Below are 16,609 nucleotides of genomic sequence, written 5' to 3'. Positions count from 1 at the left end.
GTAAATTGTTAAGGATGACCGTAATTTATAAAGAATGACTAAACTTAAAAGGATGACCGTCAATTGAAAGAAATATCCATATTTCTATGCATTGTTTTTTGTTGAGTTTGTCGCAATAGGGGCTCGGTTAGTTCTTTTTTACTATTTGGCTTGTAGTTGGATGCTACATATGACGAACCATGTATTTGAAGCACGTCTTATTTTTGTCTACCTTTAGGATAAGTTGTCTTCAAAATTACACCTTTGTAAAGCCAATTTAGTCTTACTCAAATGATAGACGAACCTACTCATTTTACTAAATCGTCGTCATCATTGTTAGACCTTTTTATAACAAATGATGCTCACATAATAAATACTGTGGATTCGGGCCACCTTTATTAGACCAAATACGTTTTCACTGTCCTATAATTAGTCTTTTGAACTTTCCAAAATGTCGTCAAAAAACTTTCAAGCGGAAAATTTGGCTATATGATCGAGGAGACTATGACAGATATCGTAACATTTTATCTGAAAAAAATTGGGATTCCGTAATAAACTTAAATAACGTTGAACAATTTACAACCGAATAACAAAAACTATCATTGAAGCTGCTGAAAAATGTATTCCAAATAAAATAACAACTGTTCGCTAAAATGAACCTCCATGGTTAACAAATGATGTTAAAAAAAAAAGATAAGGAAAAAAAATAGAATCCACAGAAAGGCTGAAAAATATAATTACCCATCAGAGTGGTCAAAATTTAAGAAAATACGAAATGAAGTTACTAGTTTAATAAGAAAATCGAAGGATGATTATAACAACAATTTAAGGTGGTACCTTTAACTTTAATTAATTTGGCTCGTTTAATTTTCTTAAAATTTTGATAAAGTATTTACTTTGACCCTTTGACAAAAATATATAAATTTTTTTGAAAATTTGAACCAACCGTTTTATCAGAAAAATTACACTGGTTATATAGTAGTTTGACAAAGTAGTGTTAGGTACCACCTTAATTAAAAAAATCATGAACAGTAACCCGTCCACTACTAACTGGTGGAAAACGGTTAAGGTTTATGTACCCTTCTGTAGCAATTTTTGTACGAATTTTTCAAACCTCAATTGTATCAAAACTAAAGATATAATAAATAATAGAGATAGGCCATTTAGTACATGTTCCAAGGGGAAACTTGATGCAAAGCATTATTTTTTACCGTTTCATTGCATTTGATAGAAAAAGAGGTCTTTATTTTTAAAGAAAATCTACAGCCTTTAATACAGAGATTTTTGTTATACAATTTGAAACATAAATTACTCACTTGATTTTCTATGATGTGCTAGTGTTTATTTTTTACAAAAAGTTCTTAGTAACCTGTAAATTTCAAAACACCTCGTGCTGAGTCACTAAAGTCGAGCGCACCCTAAAAGGTGTACTTGATTTTGGCCATATTTATACTTGTTTTAACCAATAACTACATGTATAAACTTGTTTTAAGGAAATCAATGCTAGCACTGCATGCAATAATCCTATATCTATCAGTCATCAAATTGCCAAATATGAGAGTACAAGGATAAAGGCTGTGGATTTTCTATAAAAATCTTGATTTATTTGCCACAAGTCCTCTTTTTCTATTATTAAAAATGCAATGGAACAGTAAAAAATAATGCTTTGCATCAAGTTTCCCCTTGGAATATGTACAAAATGGCCTATCTCTATTATTCATTATATCTGTAGTTTTGATACAATTGAAGTTTGAAAAGTTCGTACAAAAATGGCTACAGAAGGGTACATAAACCTACAAATATCCGGATTAAAAACAAACGACGCAAGTGTACCCCAATTAATGGTTAATAACAACTTAATATTTGATGAAATCGAAAAGGCGATTTTTTTCTTCCCAGTCAAATATTGATGATTCAAGTGCTGTGTTACCTGAGGAACTTCATAATATTAGTGATGACATTAGTTATATAGAACTTACTGTTACTGAAGTTGAAAATATATTGAAAATTGTTAATCCCACAAAGGCTTCTGACCCAGACCTCATAAGTCCCAAATTGTTAAAAGAAGAATCTTCTGTTTTAAAGTATCCACTATGTAAACTTTTTAACTTATCGTTAAGTACGTCTACTTTTCCAGATCAATGGAAAGAGCAAGTGTTATCCCAGTTTATAAAAATAGTAAACCGAATGACGTTAAAAACTATAGACCTATTTCCTTGTTGAGTGTAATATCAATGTGTATGGAAAGATGTGTTTTTAAACATGTTGACAATCACTTTATGCGCAATAATATTTTAACGAAAATTCAGTCGGGCTTTACACGGGGGGATTCAGCAGTTAATCAATTAATTAACATTTCGAATGATTTTGGAAAGGCTTTAGATAGCGGTAAAGAAATCAGGGTAGTAATCTGTGATATAAGTAAAGCGTTTGATCGAGTCTGGCATAAGGGACTGCTATTTAAACTTCAACAAGCGGGCATACCGGGTTCTTTACTAAGATTGTTTGAAAATTATCTTACAAATAGAGTCCAGCGGGTGGTTATTAACGGAATCAAGTTCCGAATGGTTACCTGTAATTGCAGGCGTCCCACAAGGGTCTATTCTAGGCCCTCTCCATTTTTTGATACATTGTATGTATAAACGATATCGTAGAAGACATTCAAGCTCAAATTAAGCTATTCGCAGATTACACCTCATTATATATTATCGATGGTTGACAATCCAACAGAAACAGCTAAAATTTTAAATGACGATCTAGATGAGATTTATAATTGGTAAAAAAAAATGGCTTCTTAATTTTAATGCCCAAAAAACTGAAAGTATGATAATTTCAAAATAAATAAATAGACCCTTTCATCCTCCATTAAATATGAACACCCAAGAGCTACAAACAGTAAGTAAACACAAACATCTAGGTGTCTTTTTTTCTAACTACGGATCCTGGAACGACCATATTGAATATATTTCAAAATCTTACAAAAGAATAAATATAATGAGAAAAATTAAATGTTCTTGAGAGATTTTGACTTGTAAAAATTTACATATCGTTTGTTCGCCCAATTCTTGAATATGCCGATGTCGTTTGGGACTCTCAAAATCAGAATTTGATTGCTAACCATGAAAGTATTCAGCTTGACGCAGCGCGTATCGTCACGGGGGGGGGGGGGGGGGGGGTACTAAACTTACCAGTATAAACAATGTATATGTTGAAATTCGATGGGAACAATTATCTGAAAGACAACGCAATCACAGAATAACTCATTATCACAAAATTTTGAATAATAAAACTCCAGAGTATTTAAGAGACTTATTGCCTGATTCAGTAGGCAGTATAGGCATGATCATAATACACGACAGAGAAATAATATTTCACAAGTCAACACACGGACCCGTTTATATTCTGAATATTTCATCCCTGCAACAACAAAACTATGGAACACTCTTAACTTAAACATAAGAAAATGTGAATCTTTATCATTATTCAAAAAACAAATTAGTACCCAACATAGTAAGATCCCAGCGTATTATTATATAGGACATCACCTTTTCCTTCGTTACTTAGTAGATTCTCCAAATTGTCGTTGTGGTGATGTATAGAAACAAATTCTCACTTCCTGTTATCTTGTCCTATATATACTAATTTAAGACAAGAACTTTTGTATTCTGTTTCAGTTCTTCCTGTCCAAGTACAAACAAAAACTTTGCTTTTTGGATCGACGGTACTCTCAGATGAGCAAAATAGTCTTCTATTTAGTTTGGTGCAGAAATATATTATTAAAAGTAAACGTTTTAACACTTGATGTTAATGCTTCATCACTCAATAGGAACCAAAGCATTTCACACTGTATACATTACAACAATTCATGTTTAATTTTTTTAATTTTTTTTCTCATTAATTTTCTTCTTCTTTTACCTTTTTCATATTCATATATTTATTACAGAGCATGCCAGTATTTATATTTATGTATTGTTCAACAAGTGTATTATTTTTGTAAAGGAGACAGATTTGTAAAAGCAAATTGCTTGTTTCTGAATCTTGAATATTATTTCCTTTGTATCATATCGTATCATTGATGAATTATCTGAATAAATATTGTTGTAACTAATGTTGTCTTATAAATACGTCTTACACCAACACGATTAATTATTTGATACAAAAAAGGTAATACAAATACGGATATTTCTTAGAAATGACGGTTATACTATGAAAGGTACGGTCATCCTTTATAAATTACGGTCATCCTTTCGAAATTACGGTCATCATTTTACCAATCACGGTCATCCTTATTATATGTTACGGTCATCTTGAAAATATTTTAAAGATGATTTACGGTCATCTTAGCGAATTTTTCAAATCCAATTTCCCGTTCCATACACATTCATCGGTAGAGGTTTGTGACTTCCGTGTGAATCTTTTATAAATTAACATCGTATCAATGTATGATTTGTAAAGAAAATGATGTAGAAACATCTTAACAGACAATACAAATACTGACCTGATTTTTCGTCCGACATCTTGGGATGACCGTGAATGCAGTTACGGTCATCAGCTTTACCCCAGTGAACCTATAAATCATCATGTTTTATGTTTATTGTTGGTATTTTAGTCTGTAAACAAACGAATTCGTTCACCAGGTAACGATGTTCATTTCATCGTGTTGTATATTTCTCCGCCTGTGTGATATAAGGCCTTTTTAAAGGAGGATTTTCCAAATATTTAAATCAAATAAATAACATTAACACACTTAAAACAACAATTGAAAATGTTTTTTAGATTGCAATATAAAGTCAATAATAGTGCATTGACTTGACATATCAACGATATAAGGATTCGGCCCGAAACGGGGAAAATGCTCGACACTGCCTCGCATTTTCCCGTTTCTAACCCTCATCCTTATATCGTTGATATGTCAAGTCAATGCACTATTATTGTCTATATATTTGATTGAACGTAGTTCGTATATGCATTACCTAAGATATTTGGAACACAATTTTTCAGCAGTCATTTCATTCAAAAGACACTTAACTCTGACAACCCTGAGTGATCCCCATACGCAAAATAAAATTTTCGATTAGCTGCTTGCATACATTGCTGCTTTTGTTATTATTCAAATATCATGTTACTTACGTAAGCAAAATATTGATTTTTAAAACAATGTTATCGTTACAGGTGAATGTTTTATATAAAAATTTTGGAACCGGACGGGATTGTTAGTAAAAAATAGTGTTAAAAGATTCTTGTGTGATGTGGTCTATACCAGTTAGGAGAGTATAGACAGAAATAAAAACACACAGGTATGTTTACCTCGAATTTGATTATGTCAAACATGCAAATACAAGTTCATCAACGCCAATGTCTACAATCTACTTTCATGTTCGTTATTCCATTTTATTTTAACAAACGAAACTGTACATTATTTTGTACTTTCAAGCCGATAAGTTAAAACATAAACAAAAATAGAACGCGCTCTTGTAAAAAAAAATTACTTTCGTTTTTGCAGGTGTCCCAACCATATAGTGATATATATAAAACTTAAAATAAATCATAATTCGAATACTTTTCAGTCTCGTGACATGCGACATAGGGTATGGATAATGTATGGCAACTTTTATATATATTTTATACAAATTGTAAATTTTCAACAACAAAAATACTAAGAACTAATTTATTAACCAATATAAAAAAAAGTTCATCATTTAAAATTAATTTGTCTATATATGTTCATTGATTGTTTCGAACTTTGTTTTGCAGAACTCAAACGTTGATATCACTAGCTACTATATATATATCTATATATATCATCTGTTCAGTTTTTCAATCTTTGTGCGATGTTATTCAACACTTTTTAGTGTTTGTTTTCCATCTATTTTATATCGGTATTGTTACACAATCTTGCAGACTCATATAATTTTTCCTGTTTGTGTAGTATTGTCAATTTTGATGATCCAATACCTATTAAGTTTACTGGTTGGTATATTCTTATAGACTCTATATATATATATAGTGTGATATTATGACATTAAATTTAGTATGCACTTACTATCAAAAGACAAATTAAATATAAGAATAAGAAGATTTGGTATGCTTGCCAATGAAACCACTTTCCACAAGAGACTAGCTTGATATTCGATGGAACATCTGAAGAATTATAGATTTGCATTCAGATTTATTTAACGACCATTCAATAAAAAAATACTTTTGTGTGATGAGATTGTTTTGAGGTGTCATGAAATTATTTGTGTCCTAGCATGCCTTTTTCTTGTGTATTTTGGACGTGGTTTTTTCCTCAGACTTTTTTTCCTACATTCCTGACAAACGGACAAAAACATCACAAAATCGGAAGCAACAAAATTGATTGTAGAAAAGGTCACAGGACATAAGCTCACAGTTGATTCATTTATAATTACTTATATTACTTAAATCATAAAATTAAACTTTCATTTTATTTGATCAGCATCTGAAGGATTTTGAGATTATCAGAGAAAATCCAAGCCTGGGACAGTCTTGAAGAAGACTTTCTATGGTTAATATTTATTATCATACATGACATACATTAATTTTGAATATAAAATGATAAATTTTAAGTTAAATCATCTCCCCATAATAAAATTCCTAAGAGGTTCGTGTTTACAAATAGAAGTGAGATAACAGTTTCAGCTTCAGTAGAGTTATTTCAAATGAAATGCAGTGGCACATTGATCTGATTGTTAGCTACCCTGACATGGATGTGTTGTTCAACTCATTTCTGAAATACAGATTTGAATTATTTTCGAAGACATATTTCGAAATAAAATTTAAAAAAAAACCATAAGAGCTATGGTTGTGTAGCGTGTTTACCTCGTAGATTTTGTAATCATAACACATGAGTGTGTCGTTCATAAGGTAGCACTACAGTCAGAATTTTCTGACTCCAATCAACAGTCTTTAAAGATTAATTTCTCTAAAACTACTTGATGGATTTTTAAAATCTTTAACTCATTTTAAAACTGAAATATAACTCTTCCTTAATATATTTAAAAATTTATTTTTTGATTGATTAATCTCAAAATATAGCTCATTAATTGCCAAAAAAGTGGTCTTCCAACTTGGATCAAAATGGCACATTCATGCCAAATGGTAGTAAAAATTTGTTTTCATCCCTTTAATCAACCATATAAAATCAACAAAACCGTGTCTTAGATTTTTGATATATGCCTCCAGTAAGAAGATATATTGATTTAACTGCTGGGTTCCAAACCTCATTTCACCTTTCATCTTTGAAGACCTATAAATTCATTTAGAAGCATATTATCCAAAAACTGGGACACGGTATTGTAGAAAATACACCCTTTAATCATATATATCAAAGTCAAGCCAAAGGGGGTACCCATAAAGATTCTATTTTCATTTTTTCATTACAATTCTCATGAAAAATTGTTCTGAGAAATGAATTTCCCCCTTAACACCTCTATAAAGTCAATATAAATACACAAATTCCACTGGGAACACCCCAGGAGTGTTCTGATACCATTACTATATCAATAGAACCCAACACTTTGTGTCTTTGATGCTATGATGCTGTAAATTTTGCATTATATGTGAACTGTCCAACACTAATTTGGTATTTGCGGGAGTTTCACGTCACAGATTTGACCAACATCTGTGATGTAGTAATTGAATATAGACAAAGCTCCGCCTCTTTCCAGACAGTCTAAGATAAGAGAATAACATGATTGACCAGCTGCATATAATCAAATTAACATCATTATTTTCTATATATAAAGAATAATTTTCATTTCAATTTAAAACAAAAAAAAGAAATAAACTATGTCTGAAATAAGCTAGAACATTAAGAGAAGTGTGCATAAAAAACATGTTCATAAAAAGATCAAGAGTTAGACCATCCTATTCTTGAAAATACACTTTTCCTCAGATTTTTTTTAATTTAATGGAACTGAAAAATTACACTTAAACTGAAAACTGGTTAAAATGCATAAAACTGTATTCAAATAAAGAAGTGGGACCAAGGGAATACATTTATACAGGCAGTCAGAGGCTTTAAATACTTCACACTCTTTTCCAAAGTACATGTAGTATTTTATTTTTATTTTTGGTAGATTTTTTTCCCTTTAGATTTTTTCTTTTTCTCTGTTCACTTCCCTGTTTAATATATAAATTAATTTTGTTGCAAAACAATGAGATAAGACTACAATATTTCTCTTGTGGTCAGGGATTAACAGCTGGACACTGGCATCAACATATGATTGACATATTAGCCCCTCCCAAATGCCTATATATTTAGATTAATTACCATGGGCTTTTATTTACATAAGTCAATTATCAATTTACTCCCTGTTGCAATATGATAATGACTTTGGGATTTTTACAAACTGTGCAGAATAGTACTAACTTTAAAATTATGTGATAAAAAAAAATATCTTCAAAAAATCATTGTTAGACTGTAGTGCTACCTTAAGATATTGAAAATGCGACTTTAAATTATTGCGAATTTGACCCTGTCGCATTTTTCGCAATAATAAAAATCAGGGGTGGATTTAGGCGGGGACGTGCCGCCCCCCCCCCCCCCCCCCCCCCTAAAATTTGCAAAGCATGGGTTGACTTCAACATATTTAAGTATCAGAAGAGACCATTCAATCTTTTTTAACAATCAAAGTATATAAAACAGTCAGTTTAACAACATCAACGGGATTACTAATCAACTGACCTACGCTTTATTAAAGTTCTATAAATAATTAAAGGAAGGTGTTAAACGAGGAGCTGCGTTTGATGACAAATATAATAGGTTTTTAGCAGTTAAAGTAAAAACAAATGTTACATTGTATTTGCGGTTTTTATAAATTAATCAATTTGTTTGATAATCAAAGTTCCAAAACATCCCTTACTCACTTTCACAATTTCCTCATGACACAGTCAAGAAAACAGTCGGCAGGTGAGATTCTTTTATAATATCCGTAATGAAAGATGGAAAAACTGTTTCAACTTCGAAAGGTTAGTTTATTAATTTGTATCTCTGTGTCTATATTTATTTCTCACTTGCAACCTCAATATTTAGCCGAATTCTGTACAGTATTACTGTATGTTTGGGATCCCAAGAAAATAAATATAACTGCGTAAATGCATCTCATTCTGATTTTACTTGTTTGTGGCGAACACAGTAAAGTCTGGCACGACCTCCGTAAATCAAAAAAGTAAAAAACAGATAGTATGAAAGGACAATAAAAAAATCGCGTCTGTCTGTCCGCCCGTCTATCTGTAGATTGTTGTCAGGTGTGGATTCAGGCGGTTTCAGCTTGCAACTTTAACACACAATAGTTCGAGATATCTCCATTTCACCCCTTTAGAAGAATATTTCAATAATTTTACCTAAGAAAAACTCCAAAAAAATTTCGCCTCGATCCGCTTGGCGAAAATAAAAATTGCGCCCCCCCCCCCTAACTGGAAATCTTGGATCCGCCCCTGACAATATCGAAATAGTTTCTGAATTTACAGGAGCTAGATATATAAGCAATTGTGAATAAATTAACTGTGAGCTTTTGTCCTGTGACCTTTTTTACAATCAATTTTGTTGCTTCTGATTTTGTGATGTTTTTGTCCGTTTGTCAGGAATGTAGGAAAAAAAGTCTGAGGAAAAAACCACGTCCAAAATACACAAGAAAAAGGCATGCTAGGACACAAATAATTTCATGACACCTCAACACAATCTCATCACACAAAAGTATTTTTTTATTGAATGGTCGTTAAATAAATCTGAATGCAAATATATTCTTCAGATGTTCCATCGAATATCAAGCTAGTCTCTTATGGAAAGTGGTTTCATTGGAAATCATACCAAATCTTCTTATTCTTATATTTAATTTTTCTTTTGTTTTGGATTGAAAAGCTTCAATAGAAAACAAACGTAACATACACATGACAAAATCATTTAGATCAATACCTTAGAAATACATTTAGTCCAAGGTCTTCTTTCTACTTTGAAATTCTGTTTCGTTATTAATTATTATTATGTCAAACGAAAAATTTGAAGTGAAAAATGATACAAGCAAAAAAGGTCGATACACGAAATTATGTTAGCTGTTGTTTAATGCCTAAAACAAAACTTGTTTCCGTTAGAGTCGTTGTAACTTATTGAATATGTGAATAAATCTTCAAATATGGAAAATTATATTATCATTTATTGGATAACATGGTTCGTACAAAGGCGCTGCTGGAATTTTGTTACATATAGAAATGAAAGTTAATAACTGGAAATCCGGAATCATCTCTGCTGTCGTAAAGTTTTGTTTCAACTGACCCTCATTGTCAATGTCTAGGTGTTAGTCAATATATGGAGCATTGTTAACTGCATCTGTTTTATTCTTTATCTCTGAGAGAACAATGAGAGAGTATCATCTTAATAGCGGAATATGAGGATTAAGGATACTGCTAATTTCTTTTTTTTTTACAAGTCTCATGGTTAGATTTGGTATATTTAAGACAATAACAATAAAAAACAATGAGAAAACAAAGACTCACAAAACCAAAAGACATTTACATCAACTGTTATGAATAATAAATAAGAAACAATACGAACTCCACTAAAAACCGGAGTGAAATTAGGTGCTCTGGAAGGGTAAGCATTTTCTTCATCGTAAACGGCACCCATCGTTTTATTTCATTGTTCAGTTCGGTAATGGTGGAAGGTTATTATGACTGAGGAAGAATTTCAGATATGATTTCTGACACACTTTTGTCATTATGGCCAAGAGAAAAAGGTCTAAATATGAAGCAGATTTATCTGTGTCGGTAATATCTTTAATTTCAAGTTCACTTGAATATATTAAATGTGAGTGATCACTGAATCTATTAATATTAAGAGACAGTACATCATCAATATACCGAAAGGTGAAATAGGAAGATAGATGACTAATTGCTTTTCTCCTTTCTGTACAAGCCCTTGGATAAATTCTGCTTCATAGGAATACAAAAACAAATCTGCAAGTAGAGGAGCGCAATTGGTACCTATTGGGATTCCAATAGTCAATTGGAAGACCAAACCTCCAAATTCAACAAATATATTGTCAATTAAAAATCTCAGCATGGCAGTAATATCCTCTTCGGTGTACGTTTTTCTTTACTCTGTATGATTTAAAAAGTAAAGTGAGCTGAATTACTGCCCTAAACTAGATATTTAAAACGTCTAGTGCCCTTTATGTTAAAGAAACATAATCTGGCGAGTTCTTTCAGTAGAGCTTTAACTTTAGTTTGTGGAATAGTGGTATAAAGAGTTGAAAATCAAAGGTTTTAATGTTGGTACAATGTTTTAATGATTGAAACTGTAAATTCACCAATTATATAACTCTTTTGCATTTTTCAGTATCCACATCTGATTAACACCACTTCTTGAATATGTCGTTTCGGAATATTTCTGAAGTCCTTCTTTAACTTCAGTGAGTATGGCAGTAAGAACTTTAGAAAGGGGTTTAGCGGAACACTTTCCTTATAAGGATTCTTGTGAAGTTTAAAATCCAATATAAAGATGGCAGATCCTGGTCTTCTTCCTTTAGATTAACACCAAAGGAGATTAGATCCGATTTGTGGTTTTCCAGGATCTCCTGATTTGTAAGCGTACTTAGTGTATATGTAGGATTTCCTAGTGTTACTTATCCCGAGTTCCTTAATTAGGCAGTCAATGTTGTGATTCTTTCAAACAAAAACAATATTTGTTCAGGCTTTGTCAGCTGGAACGACAACATATTTGTCATAGAGGCAAGACAACTCCTCTATGACCTGAGCGTATTTAAAGATGGAAGGAGCTTTAAATCTGTTGGTTTAAAATTTGTATGAGTACATAATTATAAAACCATGTATTTTCTTTAAATGAACTTATAAGTTATAATACACGGAATTTGTATTTATTATATTTTTTTGCAATTGAAAACTTTTCCAACACAGTTTTCAAACTTTTTCAAACAGTTAAACAAAAATGTAATAGACTAATTAGCTGGCATAGATTTACTACTTCTATTATCTGTCTCCTGTCCACTATTCATATGATCTTAAACATATCTTTAAATTAGCTATTTTTGTAGTTCTCATTATAATGACCTTGTTTCATGTTACTTTCCCTTTTATGTTATTGTCGTATATTTTTTTTTTATTCTATATGATAACTAGCTCAAATTTGTAATTGTTGTATCTTTGTTTTAAATCTTTTTATTTATTCTAAGTCTTGATAATTTAGGTAATCATGGCTACACAAGATCAAGCCAGATACATGAGATGTCGCCTTGTACTTGGTGAAGTATTAACTCAAATAATGAGAGAGTACATGGAACAGTCTGGGACACAGCCAACTTCAATAGAACGTCTCATTTTAGGGAATCAAAAATTCAAGAATCGTCTTAACCAAAAAGAGATGAGTGTGGTACAGACGTTACCATCACATGGATTCAAAAAATTTGACATAAGCTTGATGTGTAAAATAGCAAGAAATAAGAGTTTTTCATTGTTGATTCCTGACAAACCAACCCGAGGATGGGGAGCGAATCCCCAGCAAAACGAGTATACTGCAGGAGATAACATAGAACGTATAAGGTTATGTAGAGATGATATCTCACACATGGCTGATACATCTATTTCAGAAGATGATTTCCATCGTCTATTTTCAAAATATATTGACATAGCTCAAAGAGCAGAAGCACACCTCCAAACACGAACGTTCAAACAAAAAATATTGCAATACCAGACATGTAATCTAGACCAAGAAATGGAGAATAAGTTCACTCAAATGGAAGAGGAATACAAACAACAGATCAGAGATTTAAAAAGTAAGAGATTTATATGATGTACAATGTAATAAATATGAAAGTAAATTATTTATGAGATAACTATCCACCAAACACAATAAAGTCCGAGTATTTTAGATTAGTTTATCATAGAGATTCTACAACTAAAGTTGATCGTAAGTGAACAATTCAGTAAACTTACGATCAACTTCAGGTGTAAGACTTTTTTGTGAAACTGATCTTTAACAAAGCGTTTGTACACTACTATCCCAATTTGCTATACTATCAGTTTGTTGATTAAATATAAAGATAAGAAGGATGGTTTTGAAAACTGGAGCAAGACTTTAGTTTCATGAAAAAGTATGATAAATTGTTTTCGTTCATTTGGAAACGGTTCTTATTTAGGAACTTATGAAATCATCTCATTGAGTTACATATACTTTAGTTTGAGTATTTTTTAAGAAATAAAGACAACAATAGTATACCGCTGTTCACAAATCGATAGAGAACAAACAAATCAGGTTTACAAACTAAAACTGAAGAAAACGTACTATAATGTTACTATGGCCATTTTCCTGACTTTTTTTTTAAGTTGTATGAATAGGATTCCCTTAATTTTTCACCATGGCCTTCAAAAAGTCCTTCGAAATTTACTAATTTATAGAGTATGAGCGATTATTATGTTAACTCTAAAAAACTAAATACCTAGAACATTGATCATTATAAGTGAGACTGTATGTGGCATTAGTGGTCGTTAAACCATGAAACAAATGTGACATGATTGACGAAATCTGCAGTATATAAGGCTTCAATATGCAAGGTTTGATGTCGTTGAATATAAGCCTTGTACATATTGCAATAGCATCCTTATATTTCGAGTTATATTATATTTTGTTTATGTTATCCGCATTGACTGAATATAATATGACAAAATGTGAACTAACAGTTACCTATAGTTGTACATTTTTGTGTCGTTTGGTCCCTTGAGGAGAGTTGTCTCATTGGCAATCATACCACATACAATCAACCCTATGCTGAACATGTTACATTAGAAAGCTTAAGCTGTAAACATTTTTGACTTTACAATAACCAACGATAGTTCAACAATAAGCTTCTTTTTATTAATAACACCCATATTGGAGAAACAAGATACATCTAGGAGTTTTCTTTATAAAGACACAGTTAAAAATCGGAGATGTGATATTCTTGGACTTATATTTTGGCTCTCAATAATGACGACTTCAGTATGTATACTAAAGAAATTTATCCTGTTGAACATACTTTAAATAAAGCTTATACTACAATGGCCACTGCCCTTTCCTTGATCTTGATATATAAATCATTAACGGGAAGCTTAATACTAAAATTTATGATAAAAGAGATGATTTCTCATTTCCTATCGTTAATTATTCATTTTTAGATGGTGACATTCCCTTATCACCATCTCACGGTATTTATATATCTCAACTTGTACGATTCGCTTGTGAATGTAACAATGTTTTAGATTTTAACGAGAGATATTTATGTATTACTGAAAAATAATTACACCAGGGTTTTCGATATCACAAACTAGTAGAGAGAGAGCCGTGATGTAGTGGTTAGTGCATCGGACTTCGAACACAAAGGTTCCTGGGTCGATTCCCGTTCGAGATGAAAATTTCAGCAACTCAATTTTCGGCTCTCCCTTGACACCATTTGCGAGTATGGTCTTAAGGAAACGATGATAGTCCGTCGGAAGGGGACGATAAATGGCTGACCCGTGTTAAGAGAGAGCCATATCTCTTGCACGTTAAAGACACCCTTGTAGATTTCGAAGAAGAGTAGGCTTATGCCGTTACAAGGCAGCACTCGCACCCGCAAAGTGGAAAGGGATTAATATAAGTTGCAAAACTTGTTTCCCAATCCACTATAAATAAATATGTTTAAACTAACTACAAACTAGTCAAAACATTTACTAAATTGTATTATCGGTATAAGAACATCATTCGTAAATATAGCTCAACATGCAGACTTCTTATACGTTCAGGTATTTCACATCCAATATTTTATGAAAATATTCTTTATAAAACACAACAATGTCAGTATTCACCTCAGAAGCTAACAAAACCGTTAAATAGACTTATAAGTTAAAAAAGAATGGATTATTTATGTTAGATGTTAAAAGTGTTTTAGACCTTCTTATATTCACTACATTGAAACATTGTATATTCTCTTATGATCTTTTACAGAATTATTACAAACCCAAGTAAAGCCTGATTTGCCTTTAACAGTTTACATAGACCAGTCAACCCAAACAGTTATTGAAGAATTGAGAGCAAAAGGTCCCACAGAAGGTAACTATATCTATAAAAAAAAAACAGAATTGATTCTTACAAATTTCTGATCTTTAAGTCTTAACTTGACAAGTCATAGTAACACATTTGCAGCTTAACATTTTAATACTGACATTACTTTTTAGCTCACCTGGCCCAAAGGGCCAAGTGAGCTTTTCACATCACTTGGCGTCCGGCGTCCGGCGTCCGGCGTCCGTCGTCCGTCGTCTGTCGTCTGTCGTCCGTCGTCCGGCGTTAGCTTTTACAAAAATCTTCTCCTCTGAAACTACTGGGCCAAATTTAACGAAACTTGGCCACAATCATCCTTGGGGTATCTAGTTTTAAAAATGTGTGGGTTGACCCGGTCAACCAACCAAGATGGCCGCCATGGCTAAAAATAGAAGATAGGGGTAAAATGTAGATTTTGGCTTATAACTCTGAAATCGAAGCATTTAGAGCAATTCTGACATGGGGTAAAATTGTTTATCAGGTAAAGATCTATCTGCCCTGAAATTTTCAGATGAATCGGTCAATCAGTTGTTGGGTTGCTGCCCCTGAATTGGTAATTTTGAAGAAATTTTGCTGTTTTTGGTTATTATCTTGAATATTATTATAGTTAGAGATAAACTGTAAACAGCAATAATGTTCAGCAAAGTAAGATCTACTAATAAGTAAAGATGACCAAAATGGTCAGTTGACCCGTTTAGGAGTTATTGCCCTTTATAGTCAATTTTTAACCATTTTTCGTTAATTAAAGTAATCTTTTACAAAAATCTTCTCCTCAGAAACTACTTGGCCAAATTAATCCAAACTTGGCCACAATCATCTTTGGGGTATCTAGTTTAAAAAATGTGTGGCGTGACCTGGTCAACCAACCAAGATGGCCGCCACCGCTAAAAATAGAACATAGGGGTAAAATGCAGTTTTTGGCTTATAACTCAAAAACCAAAGCATTTTGAGGAAATCTGACATGGGGATAAAAATGTTTATCAGGTCAAGATCTATCTGCCCTGAAATTTTCAGATGAATCGGTCAATCGGTTGTTGGGTTGCTGCCCCTGAATTGGTAATTTTGAGGAAATTTTGCTGTTTTTGGTTATTATCTTGAATATTATTATAGATAGAGATAAATTGTAAACAGCAATAATGTTCAGCAAAGTAAGATCTACAAATAAGTCAAATGACCAAAATGGTCAGTTGACCCCTTTAGGAGTTATTGCCCTTTATAGTCAATCTTTAACCATTTTTCATAAATCTAAGTAATCTTTTACAAAATCTCCACTGAAACTACTAGGCCACAATCATCTTTGGGGTATCTAGTTTGAAAAATGTGTCCGATGACCTGGCCATTCAACCAAGATGGCCGCCACGGCTAAAAATAGAACATAGGGGTAAAATGCAGTTTTTTGCTTATAACTATGAAACCAAAGCATCTAGAGCAAATCTGACAAGAAGTTAAATTGTTAATCAAGTCAATATCTATCTGCCCTGAATTTTTCAGATGAATTGGACAACTGGTTGTTGGGTTGCTGCCCTCCAATTGGTAATTTTT

General features: G+C 32.2%; 1 pseudogene; it reads left to right on the top strand.

Annotated features, from left to right (window-relative positions):
* The first annotated feature begins 12,208 nt into the window (after nucleotides 1–12,208).
* The window catches only part of LOC134711027 (NFX1-type zinc finger-containing protein 1-like), a 29,020-nt pseudogene continuing 24,619 nt past the window's right edge, over nucleotides 12,209–16,609 (top strand).

Source organism: Mytilus trossulus, chromosome 3 (genome assembly GCF_036588685.1).
Source record: "Mytilus trossulus isolate FHL-02 chromosome 3, PNRI_Mtr1.1.1.hap1, whole genome shotgun sequence".
Lineage (NCBI taxonomy): Eukaryota > Metazoa > Mollusca > Bivalvia > Mytilida > Mytilidae > Mytilus > Mytilus trossulus.
This window is presented reverse-complemented; position numbering and strand designations above follow the sequence as displayed.